Source organism: Hetaerina americana, unplaced genomic scaffold, assembly GCF_022747635.1.
Source record: "Hetaerina americana unplaced genomic scaffold, ioHetAmer1.1.p SCAF_6, whole genome shotgun sequence".
NCBI lineage: Eukaryota > Metazoa > Arthropoda > Insecta > Odonata > Calopterygidae > Hetaerina > Hetaerina americana.
This window is the reverse complement of record NW_027287205.1, coordinates 26,334,287-26,346,773: the sequence shown is the minus strand read 5'-3', so window position 1 is coordinate 26,346,773 and position 12,487 is coordinate 26,334,287. Positions and strand designations below refer to the sequence as shown.

General features: G+C 38.8%; 1 protein-coding gene across 2 annotated transcripts in view; it reads left to right on the top strand.

Moving 5' to 3' along the window:
* The window catches only part of LOC139695172 (uncharacterized), a 593,181-nt gene that overhangs the window by 523,140 nt on the left and 57,554 nt on the right, over window positions 1-12,487 (top strand). The window lies entirely within an intron of this gene.

The following is a 12,487-nucleotide window of genomic DNA, read 5'->3' as shown; positions in this document are numbered from 1 at the left end:
TTATTATTATTTTTTTATCATTCTTGTTGATGTCTTTTTAATTTTCTCTGCTATATTTTATTTTTTATTAAACTAGTATAAGCATTTTTCCCTTTTTTTTATTCTTCCTTGGTTTAGTTTTATGTAAGTTCAGTGTGGCACAGGGACATGTGCAGTTGTTCCTATTTTAGGTCTTTTGTGCGTTGTCAAGTCTCCAGGAGAGTAACTCCATAGGTCTATCAAGAGGGGATTTTCGGTGCTTCCTAATGAAGCATATAGTTTGTGTATCAATGTCCTGTGGTGTAAATTTTCGAGTCTTTAGTGTCGGAAATATGAATAAAAACGCTGAATCTTGAATACGAGCACTCACGCTTTGACCATGACGTCCCACTCATCGTCTCCGTATTCCCTTCGATAATACCACATCACCACTTCGTTTCTTTTCCCGCTGCCTGATTGGTCACTTTCCCGCGGCCGCCTGCCGTAGTTTTCCTGCAACACTCTCTTTGGGGGATGCCTGTCTCCTATCTCATTGCCACCGGATGAGGACTTCTCCGTCTAATTAAGAATTTCCGACCTTTGAGGCGGCCGGGGCAACCGTGACACCTTCCGCACCCCCCCCCCCCCCACTAACCCCGACGGTCCCCCCATTAGTCCAGTCGGGGAAAGTGCGCGCGAAGGGCTTGATGGGGAAGGTCATTTCACGTCCCCTGCCGAACGAAAGGCAATTATGGAAAGGATGAAAGAAGTCTCTAGTTTTGACCTTTCCCCGCAATGCGTCCTGATTTGAACTCATGCCTACCATGATAGTTTTTATCTCGTAGGTTTCGTCTGGGCACATACCTACGTCAGGGATAGTATACGTACATAAGTTTATTATTCGGGAGTAGTTGTTGAAGGGTTAGAAAATGTTGGCCAACTTGGATCAACATGTCATCGATGGCTACTATATTTCCGTCCAATTAATGACCATCGACAACACGTCTAGCTATAATTATTGTGGAGTAGGCCCGATCACCAGGTGGGAAACGCAATTGAGGTATGGGTTGTCTTAGCTGATTTAGCAAAGATGGATAACCAAAATTAAATAATTAATGTAAAATAGTCAAAATAGTATCAGAAAAAATATTGGTAGTGAAATAATTAATATATATTATATTTTAGGAACAATTTTTGATCATTTACATACGTATAACGCCTTCAGATTGCTGAGTTAAGCACCTAGACCCAATATGGCATCAGAAGGCCGTACTGGTTTGAAACCTCGTATTTAAGGGCTAAGGATATGTATATACAACATAAATTAGTTACGCCTACTCTGAAATTATATGTTCGCTACGATAAGTTTGTGCGATATTGATATTCAGTCAATGAACAGCTCAGCCCAGAGTCTAAGAAAGCGTCTAATCGTGGAAGTTATGAGTGTTGCAAGGTGCGGTATTTATTATAAAAAGGATACCAAAATGGGAAAAAATAAGCCATCATTCAAAGATTGTTGTTGTTCATAAACGCAATCAAAATATTAGGTCTAAATAAACAAGCGATTAAATTCCACACGAACATAATCCGACGTTTTAAGTGAGGAATCGTCGCTCTTGCAGTAATGATAAATTATTATTGGATTGAGTTACGTCAAACTTTTCTAAAAGACATTGGTACACTAGGGTTAAGCATATTAAAAATAGCAATTTTCATAAAAATGTAGGTTTAGTGAGGTAACAGTTGTCATTTTTCATGCTGACGGTAAGAGATTAACTCCATCGTCAGATCAAAAAACTAGCTATAAATGAATCTTTAGTATTAACTAATAAGTGAATGAATCATTTACATTGAAGAAACCATCGGTTAGTCGGAAAAAATAAACTATTACGGTGTATAGTATGCATATGCATGTTATATGTCTTTTTAAAAGTGAAAAATGGATTTTGTGGGATAAAAACAACATACAAATCAAGTTTCAATACTTGTGTGAATACGATTTATCCTTCTATAGTATTTTTAACATAAAAACGACTTTTTTTCGGTAACCTATACAAGTTACTGGAATGACCTTTCAAACAGGAATGCGATAGGAATGCCTCCTGAAACGCACATTAATGATAAGAACTAACCCTCGACTATCAAAGGGGATTTGGTGCTTAGTCTCCCATTTGACTTCAATTGGAGAACTATTCCGTTCGGTGAATCATCCTTAGAACAGAGCGCTGAGCTGTGGCGCCTTTTAAGCTAAAGACTTAGTGGCTGATAAGCTCTTTAGCTCCGTTAACTAAATCTCTAAAAACGGATTCATCAGTTCAAAGTCATGATGTAGCGATGTTTGGAGATATATATATATATATATATATATATATATATATATATATATATATATATATATATATATATATATATATATATACAGGCCTGTATATATGATTTCATCGAAGTAACACGGAAATGTTGAATAACAACCTTGGACTGCAACAAACAATATAAGAACACATAAAAAGATCACTCACACGTTATCTCTTGATTATTCTGACAGAATTCAGCTCCGTCTTCATCGGAATAAATAGAATTAATGACTCGGTCAAAGTCATAGTCATTACTTATATTTCTTTCGATGAAGACGGGACTGAATTCCGTCGAAAAGATCAAGAAATAACGTGTGAGTGATCTTTTTATGTGTTCCTATATTGTTTGTTGCTGTCCAAGTTTGTTATATACATATATATATATATATATATATATATATATATATATATATATATATAAAGCTATTCGTTGTTTTTCGCAATCGTTATATGTATGTATTATACGCATAGTTATTGTAATGGGTCAAAATGTTATGCATATCATATTTGTAAGGTCACTTCATCCCTTTCATTTATTTGTTTTCCATTTAAATTTAATAAGTTATCAAAAGCATTTAGAACATAATCGCTATCTATTACATGTATTTATTCATTACTGTTACAGTAATTTGATTTCAATGCGCAATATTAATTCTGCCGATGCTTGAGTATGTCCAGTTGAGAGGATTGGGCATTAATTATTCTAATCAGTACCTACTTGAGTATACGAGTATTACGTGTTAATAATAATTTCAAATGACAGAGCTTTGTGATGAAGCAACAATAAGAAGTCCCCCTCTATGCGTATGAATTTGAAAGGTTAAACTGTTTTTGCTCCTCAAGTGATAATTAAGAGCGTGATAGCACTGTAAGAAGAACTTCTCATTTCGCTGTTAGTAAGTAGATGTTTGAATAATTGTATAATGGTGCCATTGGGTTTTGTAGAATAGGAATTTGTGAGAATTTCGCCGTATATTCCGAAGTTTAGGCATTTATTGTAACTTAGATGGCACGAGTGATTTTTTATTTGTAACTCCTGATGACACCCGTGTGTCAGTGATATTAGTCGGGCAGTGAGATTAAATAAATAATAAAGCCATCTTTTTTTAAATGATAAACGCTTCGTTCTTCTTGTTTCGGCGAGGTAGGGTTTCCCCTCAGACCAAGAGCCGCTGGCTCACTTCTGCGGGGTCGAGATAAAGGAAGGGGCGCCAGGGACGAGTGAGGGTGGAGGACGGTGGGCGTTACTATGAGAATTGCTGTGAGGGTGGGAAGGAGTGGGTGGGTGGTGAGAAAGGGGAGGCGGTAGGTGGGGATAACTCGACGGGATTGCAGTGTTGAATGCGGGAAGGGGAATTAGCAGAGCGCTCTTTCTTGGCCCTTTTAAACGCTGTCATCACTGTCGTCATCAGCATCATTATTATTTCGCGATTCCGGGCTATTTTTTTGCACCCTTCATAATTTTGTCTTTTATCCCTGTCACTCCATTTTTTTTCTCTTCTCCGCCGCGATCCCTTTCCCTCGGCAGTCCAAACCCCTCCCTTTCGTACACCCCCTCCTCGGCCCCCCCGCTTCTAGTCTGATCTTGTCGACTCCGCGTTAGCTTAACCCTCCCTCATTCTCTCCACCCACTCACCCCATCCCCTCCGCATACATTTCCTCGTTCCGCCAACATTCTGCCATCACGCGTTCGTACGCACGCGGAGTCCCTTTTCGCTTCGTTTTCACGGTGCGCGGACCGAATCCAGGGCCCGTCTGTGTACAATCGCAAAGCCTGGTGTGTCTGTGGGCATCCTTGTGGCTGGCAAATTCGAGTTCTAATCTCGGTTCCCTTTTGCGGCCATTAATTCATCTCGCCAATTGTCAGGGGAGATGAGAATGCCAATTGGACAGTTGAGACGAGCCATTCTGATGAGAATTCTTCATTCGAAATTCCTTGCTATCACTCAAGGACAATCTTGATCATTTTAGCGTTAGGAACGTACGTATCCATAGGATGATTCAGCCAGTTGAACAATCCCTCCTTCCCGCATGGGAATATTTTCAGTTTCAAAAAAAATACAAATGATTATTACTTAAATTCCAGACCAATTTTGAATGCTTTTGTCCCCGAGAATAAAATGATCTACTGCAGGGTGCGTGGTGGTTTATAAATTAGTGTGAAATTTTTTTGTGTGATTTTTTTACTTTCTGTGTTGAAAAAATATGTGCAATTATTTTTGTTCTTTTTTGTAGATTTCCGTCCACCTTTAGAAATTAGAGCTAAGCTTAGGTTAAACCCCTCAATGTCTTCCTTTTGATTTCTTTAACACTTTGCAATCGGCGTGATAAGCTTACCTGTATTCCCCTTCCAGTTTTAAAGATCAGGAATGGAAATATTGTTCTTCCGTTTTACTTCGATGAAATCATCTATATATTAATATATATATATATATATATATATATATATATATACATATATGTATATATATATATATATATATATATATATATATATATATATATATATATATATATATGGGTGTTTCATGATAGCTACTATATTTTACGGATAAAGACTTTATTAGAGTTTGTTTTGTGAAATATATTTCGGTATTTGCTTGACATTTGGAAAAATATAATTTAGACATATACTTATCACTCGGCAAATTTTAAGTTTTCACTGCAAATTTTTCAAACGACAATAATGGAAAAATTAATGTGAGCCCAAGAGCTACGTGAGTAGTAATCCCACTGGGGCTACCAACTTCCAAGTTCCTTGTGAGACGGCTCCAAAGTATAATCTTTTGAGGTCTCCCTCGAGATGCGAAACTAGTTGGTGACGAATGCTATCCCTGTCCCTCTGTCATCCCACATTCCTTCTCAAGTTCAAAGAGTCATAATTCCACCCTTTGCCCTTGCCCACTGAACGGAATACGGTCGTAGCTCCTTGAAAATTCTCATATTCCCATGAACATCTTCGAATGAACCTCCAGGGATGCAGAAAGGAACTCGGGGGGGGGGGGGGATGGAGAGAGCTGCTTCCGTATAAATCGGCATTACATTGCGCAAGTGAAAAGCTTAATTTTCTGTATTTCTAGCACGACTGATTTCTTTGATGCTGCCGCATAGAGCTAGGAAGCTTCAGTGGCGTAGAGCGACCGGCATGGATATCCTTACAGACTGAGAAACGTGGAAATGCACTCCAAGCCGCCGTTAAGTTAACGAAAGGAGATGGTATCCTTAAATTTATACGTCCGTGACACAAGAACTACAGAACGCACTACGGGTTGCACATAACGCAGCAAAGTGACGTTATAAATCTAACTATAAGATGTGTTCGGGAAAGTTCTCGGCTCGTTGATATAAACCCCAATCTGGAATAAGTTCGGTAATAACTTATATTCCGGAAATGCGGAATAATATTATCATCAAAATAAATACGTCTTTTTATTATTATTGCTTGATTTTAAATACTAGTTTTCATTTTTTTTTATATTACGTATATTTTGTGGTATATATTGAATTATTCTTAACACTGATTTCCGGGTATTGAAATGGGTCAAGTTATTGTGCTATGAGGTTATGAGGGTATGAGGAGTCACTCATGAATGTGTGTATATATATACTACCTTGATCAAAAAGTTCCCGGAATAACCACCGTGTGCCGCTCCCATCGTTCCGATTTGAGTTCTGTTTTTTTTGTTAAATTGGTACATCTGTTGTTGATATTCCCTTTAAATCTTAGTGTCATAACTTGACATTTGCAAAAGTTACGTAGCCAAGAGTACATCTATCTCTGTGTGTGTTGGCGATTTTTTACAATTGCAGAAATGGATTTAAATTTGCAACAACGAACTTGTATTAAATTTTGCGTAAAAAACGGATTTAGTGGCGCACGGACGTTGGAAATGTTGGAAAAGTGTTTCGGCAACGATTCTCTAAAAAAAACGGTCGTTTACCAGTGGCACGAGCGGTTCAGAAGTGGTCGTGAGTCAATCGAAGATGATGAACGCAGTGGCAGACCATCGACATCGAAAGTCGGTGAAAAAATTGATAAAGTAAAAGAAATGTTGGTCAATAACCGCAAATTAACCATCAGAGAAATAGCGGAGGACTTGAACATTGCCTATGGATCCGCCCAAGACATTGTGGTTAATGATTTGGGTTTCCGTCGTGTAGCAGCAAAGTTGGTGCCAAAAGACCTCAATTTCATGCAAAAAAGAGACCGTGTTGACGTCGCAAAAGACATGATTTGCGAGGCTGAATCCGATCCCACATTCATCAAAAGGATCATTACTGGAGACGAGACGTGGGTTTATGAGTACGACACGCAATCCAGACATCAGGCAAGTGAATGGCGTTCACCAAATGAGCCGAGACCAAAAAAACCACGTCGTTTTCAGTCAAAAAAGAAGGCAATGCTGACGGTTTTCATGGATTACAACGGTGTAGTGCATCATGAATTTTTGCCAGAAGGCCAGACAGTAAACAAAGAGTATTATTTGGGCGTTATGAGACGTTTGCGTGAAGCAATTCGCCGAAAGAGACCAGAAATGTGGGCAGAAAACTCGTGGATTTTGCACCATGATAACGCACCGTCGCACAGTGCTATCATTATTCGTAATTTTTTGACGAAAAATGCAACAAATACCATCCAACAGCCACCGAATTCACCTGATTTGGCTCCCTGTGACTTCTTTCTGTTCAATCGAGTTAAAAAACCATTACGGGGAACGCGTTTTAGCAGCCGAGAGGAAGTAATGGAAAAATCGCAGGAAGCACTGATGGACATACCGAAAACCGAATATAAAAAATGTTTCGAGGATTGGATCAAGCGCTGGCATAAGTGTGTTGCAGTCGATGGGGATTACTTTGAAGGGGACAATATAGATTTAGATGAATAAACTTGTATTTTTAATTTTCTGAATAAATTCCGGGAAATTTTTGATCAAGGTAGTATATATATATATATATATATATATATATATATATATATATATATATATATATACTACCTTGATCAAAAATTTCCCGGAATTTATTCAGAAAATTAAAAACACAAGTTTATTCATCTAAATCTATATTGTCCCCTTCAAAGTAATCCCCATCGACTGCAACACACTTATGCCAGCGCTTGATCCAATCCTCGAAACATTTTTTATATTCAGTTTTCGGTATGTCCATCAGTGCTTCCTGCGATTTTTCCATTACTTCCTCTCGGCTGCTAAAACGCCTTCCCCGTAATGGTTTTTTAACTCGATTGAACAGAAAGAAGTCACAGGGAGCCAAATCAGGTGAATTCGGTGGCTGTTGGATGGTATTTGTTGCATTTTTCGTCAAAAAATTACGAATAATGATAGCACTGTGCGACGGTGCGTTATCATGGTGCAAAATCCACGAGTTTTCTGCCCACATTTCTGGTCTCTTTCGGCGAATTGCTTCACGCAAACGTCTCATAACGCCCAAATAATACTCTCTGTTTACTGTCTGGCCTTCTGGCAAAAATTCATGATGCACTACACCGTTGTAATCCATGAAAACCGTCAGCATTGCCTTCTTTTTTGACTGAAAACGACGTGGTTTTTTTGGTCTCGGCTCATTTGGTGAACGCCATTCACTTGCCTGATGTCTGGATTGCGTGTCGTACTCATAAACCCACGTCTCGTCTCCAGTAATGATCCTTTTGATGAATGTGGGATCGGATTCAGCCTCGCAAATCATGTCTTTTGCGACGTCAACACGGTCTCTTTTTTGCATGAAATTGAGGTCTTTTGGCATGCTACACGACGGAAACCCAAATCATTAACCACAATGTCTTGGGCGGATCCATAGGCAATGTTCAAGTCCTCCGCTATTTCTCTGATGGTTAATTTGCGGTTATTGATCAACATTTCTTTTACTTTATCAATTTTTTCACGACTTTCGATGTCGATGGTCTGCCACTGCGTTCATCATCTTCGATTGACTCACGACCACTTCTGAACCGCTCGTGCCACTGGTAAACGACCGTTTTTTTTTAGAGAATCGTTGCCGAAACACTTTTCCAACATTTCCAACGTCCGTGCGCCACTAAATCCGTTTTTTACGCAAAATTTAATACAAGTTCGTTGTTGCAAATTTAAATCCATTTCTGAAATTGTAAAAAATCGCCAACACACACAGAGATAGATGTAATCTTGGCTACGTAACTTTTGCAAATGTCAAGTTATGACACTAAGATTTAAAGGGAATATCAACAACAGATGTACCAATTTAACAAAAAAACAGAACTCAAATCGGAACGATGGGAGCGCCACACGGTGGTTATTCCGGGAACTTTTTGATCAAGGTAGTATTTCTCTCGTGAAAAACTTCTGAAAAATAAAAATATAAAATAGTATTAATAATAAAATATTTAGCTTGTTCCCAAGGTTCCTAATTTTTGTATTATTACTATATAGTAGTCTTACTGTTAAGTGGATCTCGGATGAGGAATTTTTTTAAACTGCTCATTTCCAAGTCACAATTAACACAATGCAACGTGAAACCCTGCACTACTCGTATAAATCCGTCAAATATGCTTATTCCCTTCCCGCCTACCTTGCTTGCCTATAATTCTCCCCTCCCAATTTAATTACCAGTCCAAAGGTCCTACCTCCTTTGGATTTCTGCCAATAATTCTCTCTCTTACTCCACCATGTCCAGAACCTATCCGATTGTTTTCCTTTCTTTCCATTTTACCTTTTCCATTCTCCTCTGCACCCGCATCTCAAAAGCTTACAATTCTCACAGATAATCTTTCCCCAATAACCAGATTTCTGCATCGTGCAAAAACAAATTCATATTAAAAGTTTTTCCAATCTTTTCTTCACGTCTGTATTCATATCTTACCCAACGCAATTCTTCCTATGCCCTACTACTTTACATAATTTAGAAACACTTTCTAGAAAGGGGAATAGCTCTACCTGCTCTATTTTAAGCCTCCTAATTGTTCAACTTGCAGTATTTATTTCTTGAGAACCTTTTTCTTTTATAAACGTTGATTCTCTTCCTGTATCTGTTACACTTGTTTTACAAGTTCAGTATTAGTAATTACGTAGAAACCTCAATCAATCTTCAGAGCTCGAGCGAAATTTACAGCAGTGAGCCCAAGTCTCTCAAGAGTAATGAGAAGTATGTAATTGCTGAGACCCCTTGACTACAACCCTCTTTATTTTTTAATAACGATTAGAAGAGCCATTTCTTATCCCCTCCTATATAATCTCATAATAGAATATCAACAACAGATGTACCAATTTAACAAAAAAAACAGAACTCAAATCGGAACGATGGGAGCGCCACACGGTGGTTATTCCGGGAACTTTTTGATCAAGGTAGTATATTCGAGAAAGATGTTTCTACAACTAGGTAAAATGCAAAACTCACCCGATACCATCTGCCCGTACAAAGCATCATGGAAAGCAGTAAACATTGATGAATAGAGGGAATATCCTTTACTGCTTCGTGTAACATGTATGTCGTTTAAGAATAGAAGAACTAAAAAAATTGAATTATATTCTTTTCAAATCATACTTCCTTATTCTAAGATATATTGTAACGAAAAATCATGTCGATAGATTTTCAAGGGTGTTTCTTCCTAATGTTATGCCCTGTCCCAACAACGCTACATCGGATGTCTTTGGGTTGCATTGAGTGCCATTTCAATATTTTGGGTTTGATATTAAATTGATTTCCACTCGTTAAACAAGTTCTATCGAAGCGCTGTCGATGTAAGCATTGATTGATTTTCCCAAGTGATAGACAATCAATACCGTTTGAGTTTCCTTTTAAAACTCACCACAGATGTCTTCATAGAAACAGGTTTCCCAAAAAAATGTCATTGAAATCTTATGAATCTTAATAGTCGACAATATTTCAATATCCATTACTAAAAAGAAAGAAAGACTCGTACTTTTCCACAGATTTTATTATACGGTACAACGCGTTTCACCGACTTGCGGCATCATCAGGTACAATTTCAAATATTATCAGTTACAAAGAAAGTGCCTGTTAATAAAGGATTTTTAAATTGGCTTATTTATGTGCTTTATGATGTTTCTCGTTGTTTTGCACAAAAATGTCCTCCACATACATTCACTAACTCACGTTTGATAGATCCTCGAAAATAGAATTATATATTTTTAAATTCTTCTAGCCAAATGTCCAATTAGACAGACCGCTCGGGATATCTGGAGTTTCCCTTCAGTCCCGATCTTTTTTCCCAACTCTCCCCTGTATCTCCTCCTATAAAATTAATTAAGCATTCGCCTAGGTCCACATGTCATTCGACCTATGTAGTTCATTCATTAAACCTGCGAGTTGGCGACGGTGTTCGTCACTGTGTGACAGCACAAGGCCCTGGAGAAATTGTGGGGCGTGGAGGTAGCCTTAACAGAGATCCAATCTTGAGTTTGAAAAATGGGATGGACGCAAGGGTCACATTTGGAGTGGTATCACGCTCGTTAGGGAAAGCGGCGTCTCACACACTGTCACGGCTTTCGGCTTTGAGGGAGAGTTGAACGATTTCGCCTCAAATGAGCAACACCTTTCTGGCGGACACGTGGAAATGTGAATTATTCGACCCAGAGAGAGAAAGAGAGAAAAAAATTCTTCCCTTACGTACTTAACCCACCACTCTCATTCATTATCGACCATTGAAGCAGTAATTACCATTCTCCTGGCCAATATTTTTACGTCAAGGTGTCGTGCATTGAAATGAATCAAAACTTTCCTTATCTCAGTTTTTTTATAAGGGATTGCCTAGGTATTAAAAGCAGAAAGTTAGGGAAATCATAGCTTGCACTATAAAATTAAAATTGTGCATATTCTGTCATTTATAATTTATATTGATAAAACCCAGCCTCATCTTTTCAAATAGCTTATTTTATATAAATGCTGATTTCCTTGCAATACATAATCGTCAGGTAAACTTCCTCAAACCTCATCCCATTGTTCCATATGTATTCTAGAGTCAGTTAATCCTTTTTTTATATTTATTCAGGAAACATCCAGAATTCAGCTGCATCGACTGAGTAAATAATACAGAGTCTTTTTTGTTCGGAAGTATGAGCAGTCTGAGGATGACGCACAAATGCGCCGAAACCTAAGCGCTCCAGTATTTTATTTTAAATGCTTCACACATTATTTTCTATGGTGTAAAAATTCATTGTACCTAATAATACCTAGCAAATTGCTCATTTACTGGGAAAAACTTAATGGTTAACCCGTTCTCGAGTGTACCTATTTCAAACTTGCGTGTGTGAGGGATTTACTTGTAGCACGGGGTAGTTTCACGGAGTAAGCCCTTTAAATAGCCTCCTCCTCCGGGATAAAGTAGGCGTGTGCTCCGGATCTTTTCAATTCCCCCCACTTCCATGAGGTTTGCCGTCCCAAGCAGCGTTCCCTGTCGCGTCGGCACGCACGAGCAGCGACCGGGCGTGTCTCCTAGACGACGGTGAGGGATTCCGGCGACAGCACGACTTAAGTCGACGACGATGTCCCAAATCCGTTTGGCCCACATCCATCCCAACTTCCCAAACCTTTCTCTTTCCTCCACCTTCCAATCCGCCTGAATCACCCACTCATTCCCCTGCCTTGTTTTCCCGGTTGAAGGCACGCGAGGGTCACACCGATCAGCACGTGCCACGGACAATGGATTGATTCGTTCTGACTCCCCATCGAAGGGCACGCGCTTTCCCAGTAGTTTTGCATAACATACACGAAAAATAAGGCTCACCAAACAAAGGACGGCACGGTGAGAAGTATGCTGGCTTCTTACTCCGCGGGTTTGCTTTCAAAGTCCGGTGGTTACAGCATTTTTGGTGGTATCCAGTAACGTAATTAAGTGCAGTGTGAAGCGCAACTTATGTAGAGTCCGGTAGATAGAACTTAACATTGTGTGATTCCTTCAGGTCTTTCGTTGAGAGCTACCTGAAGCCTAAATTGTGTTACTCACATCCCTTCTTACCCTTATTTCTTGAATATCCTACCTATATCAAATTTCCCACATATCCATAACGGGGAAGTGACTTGAACTCACATCCCTCAATCACTGCTTCTACTTCTTTCAGTCGTGGGAAAGTGTTTGAAGTATTTATTTATGGAGAGTTTTTATTTCGCATTTCATAAAATCTCACCTTGAATGCGCATCAGGTGTTTGTGACCTTAAGCGAAAG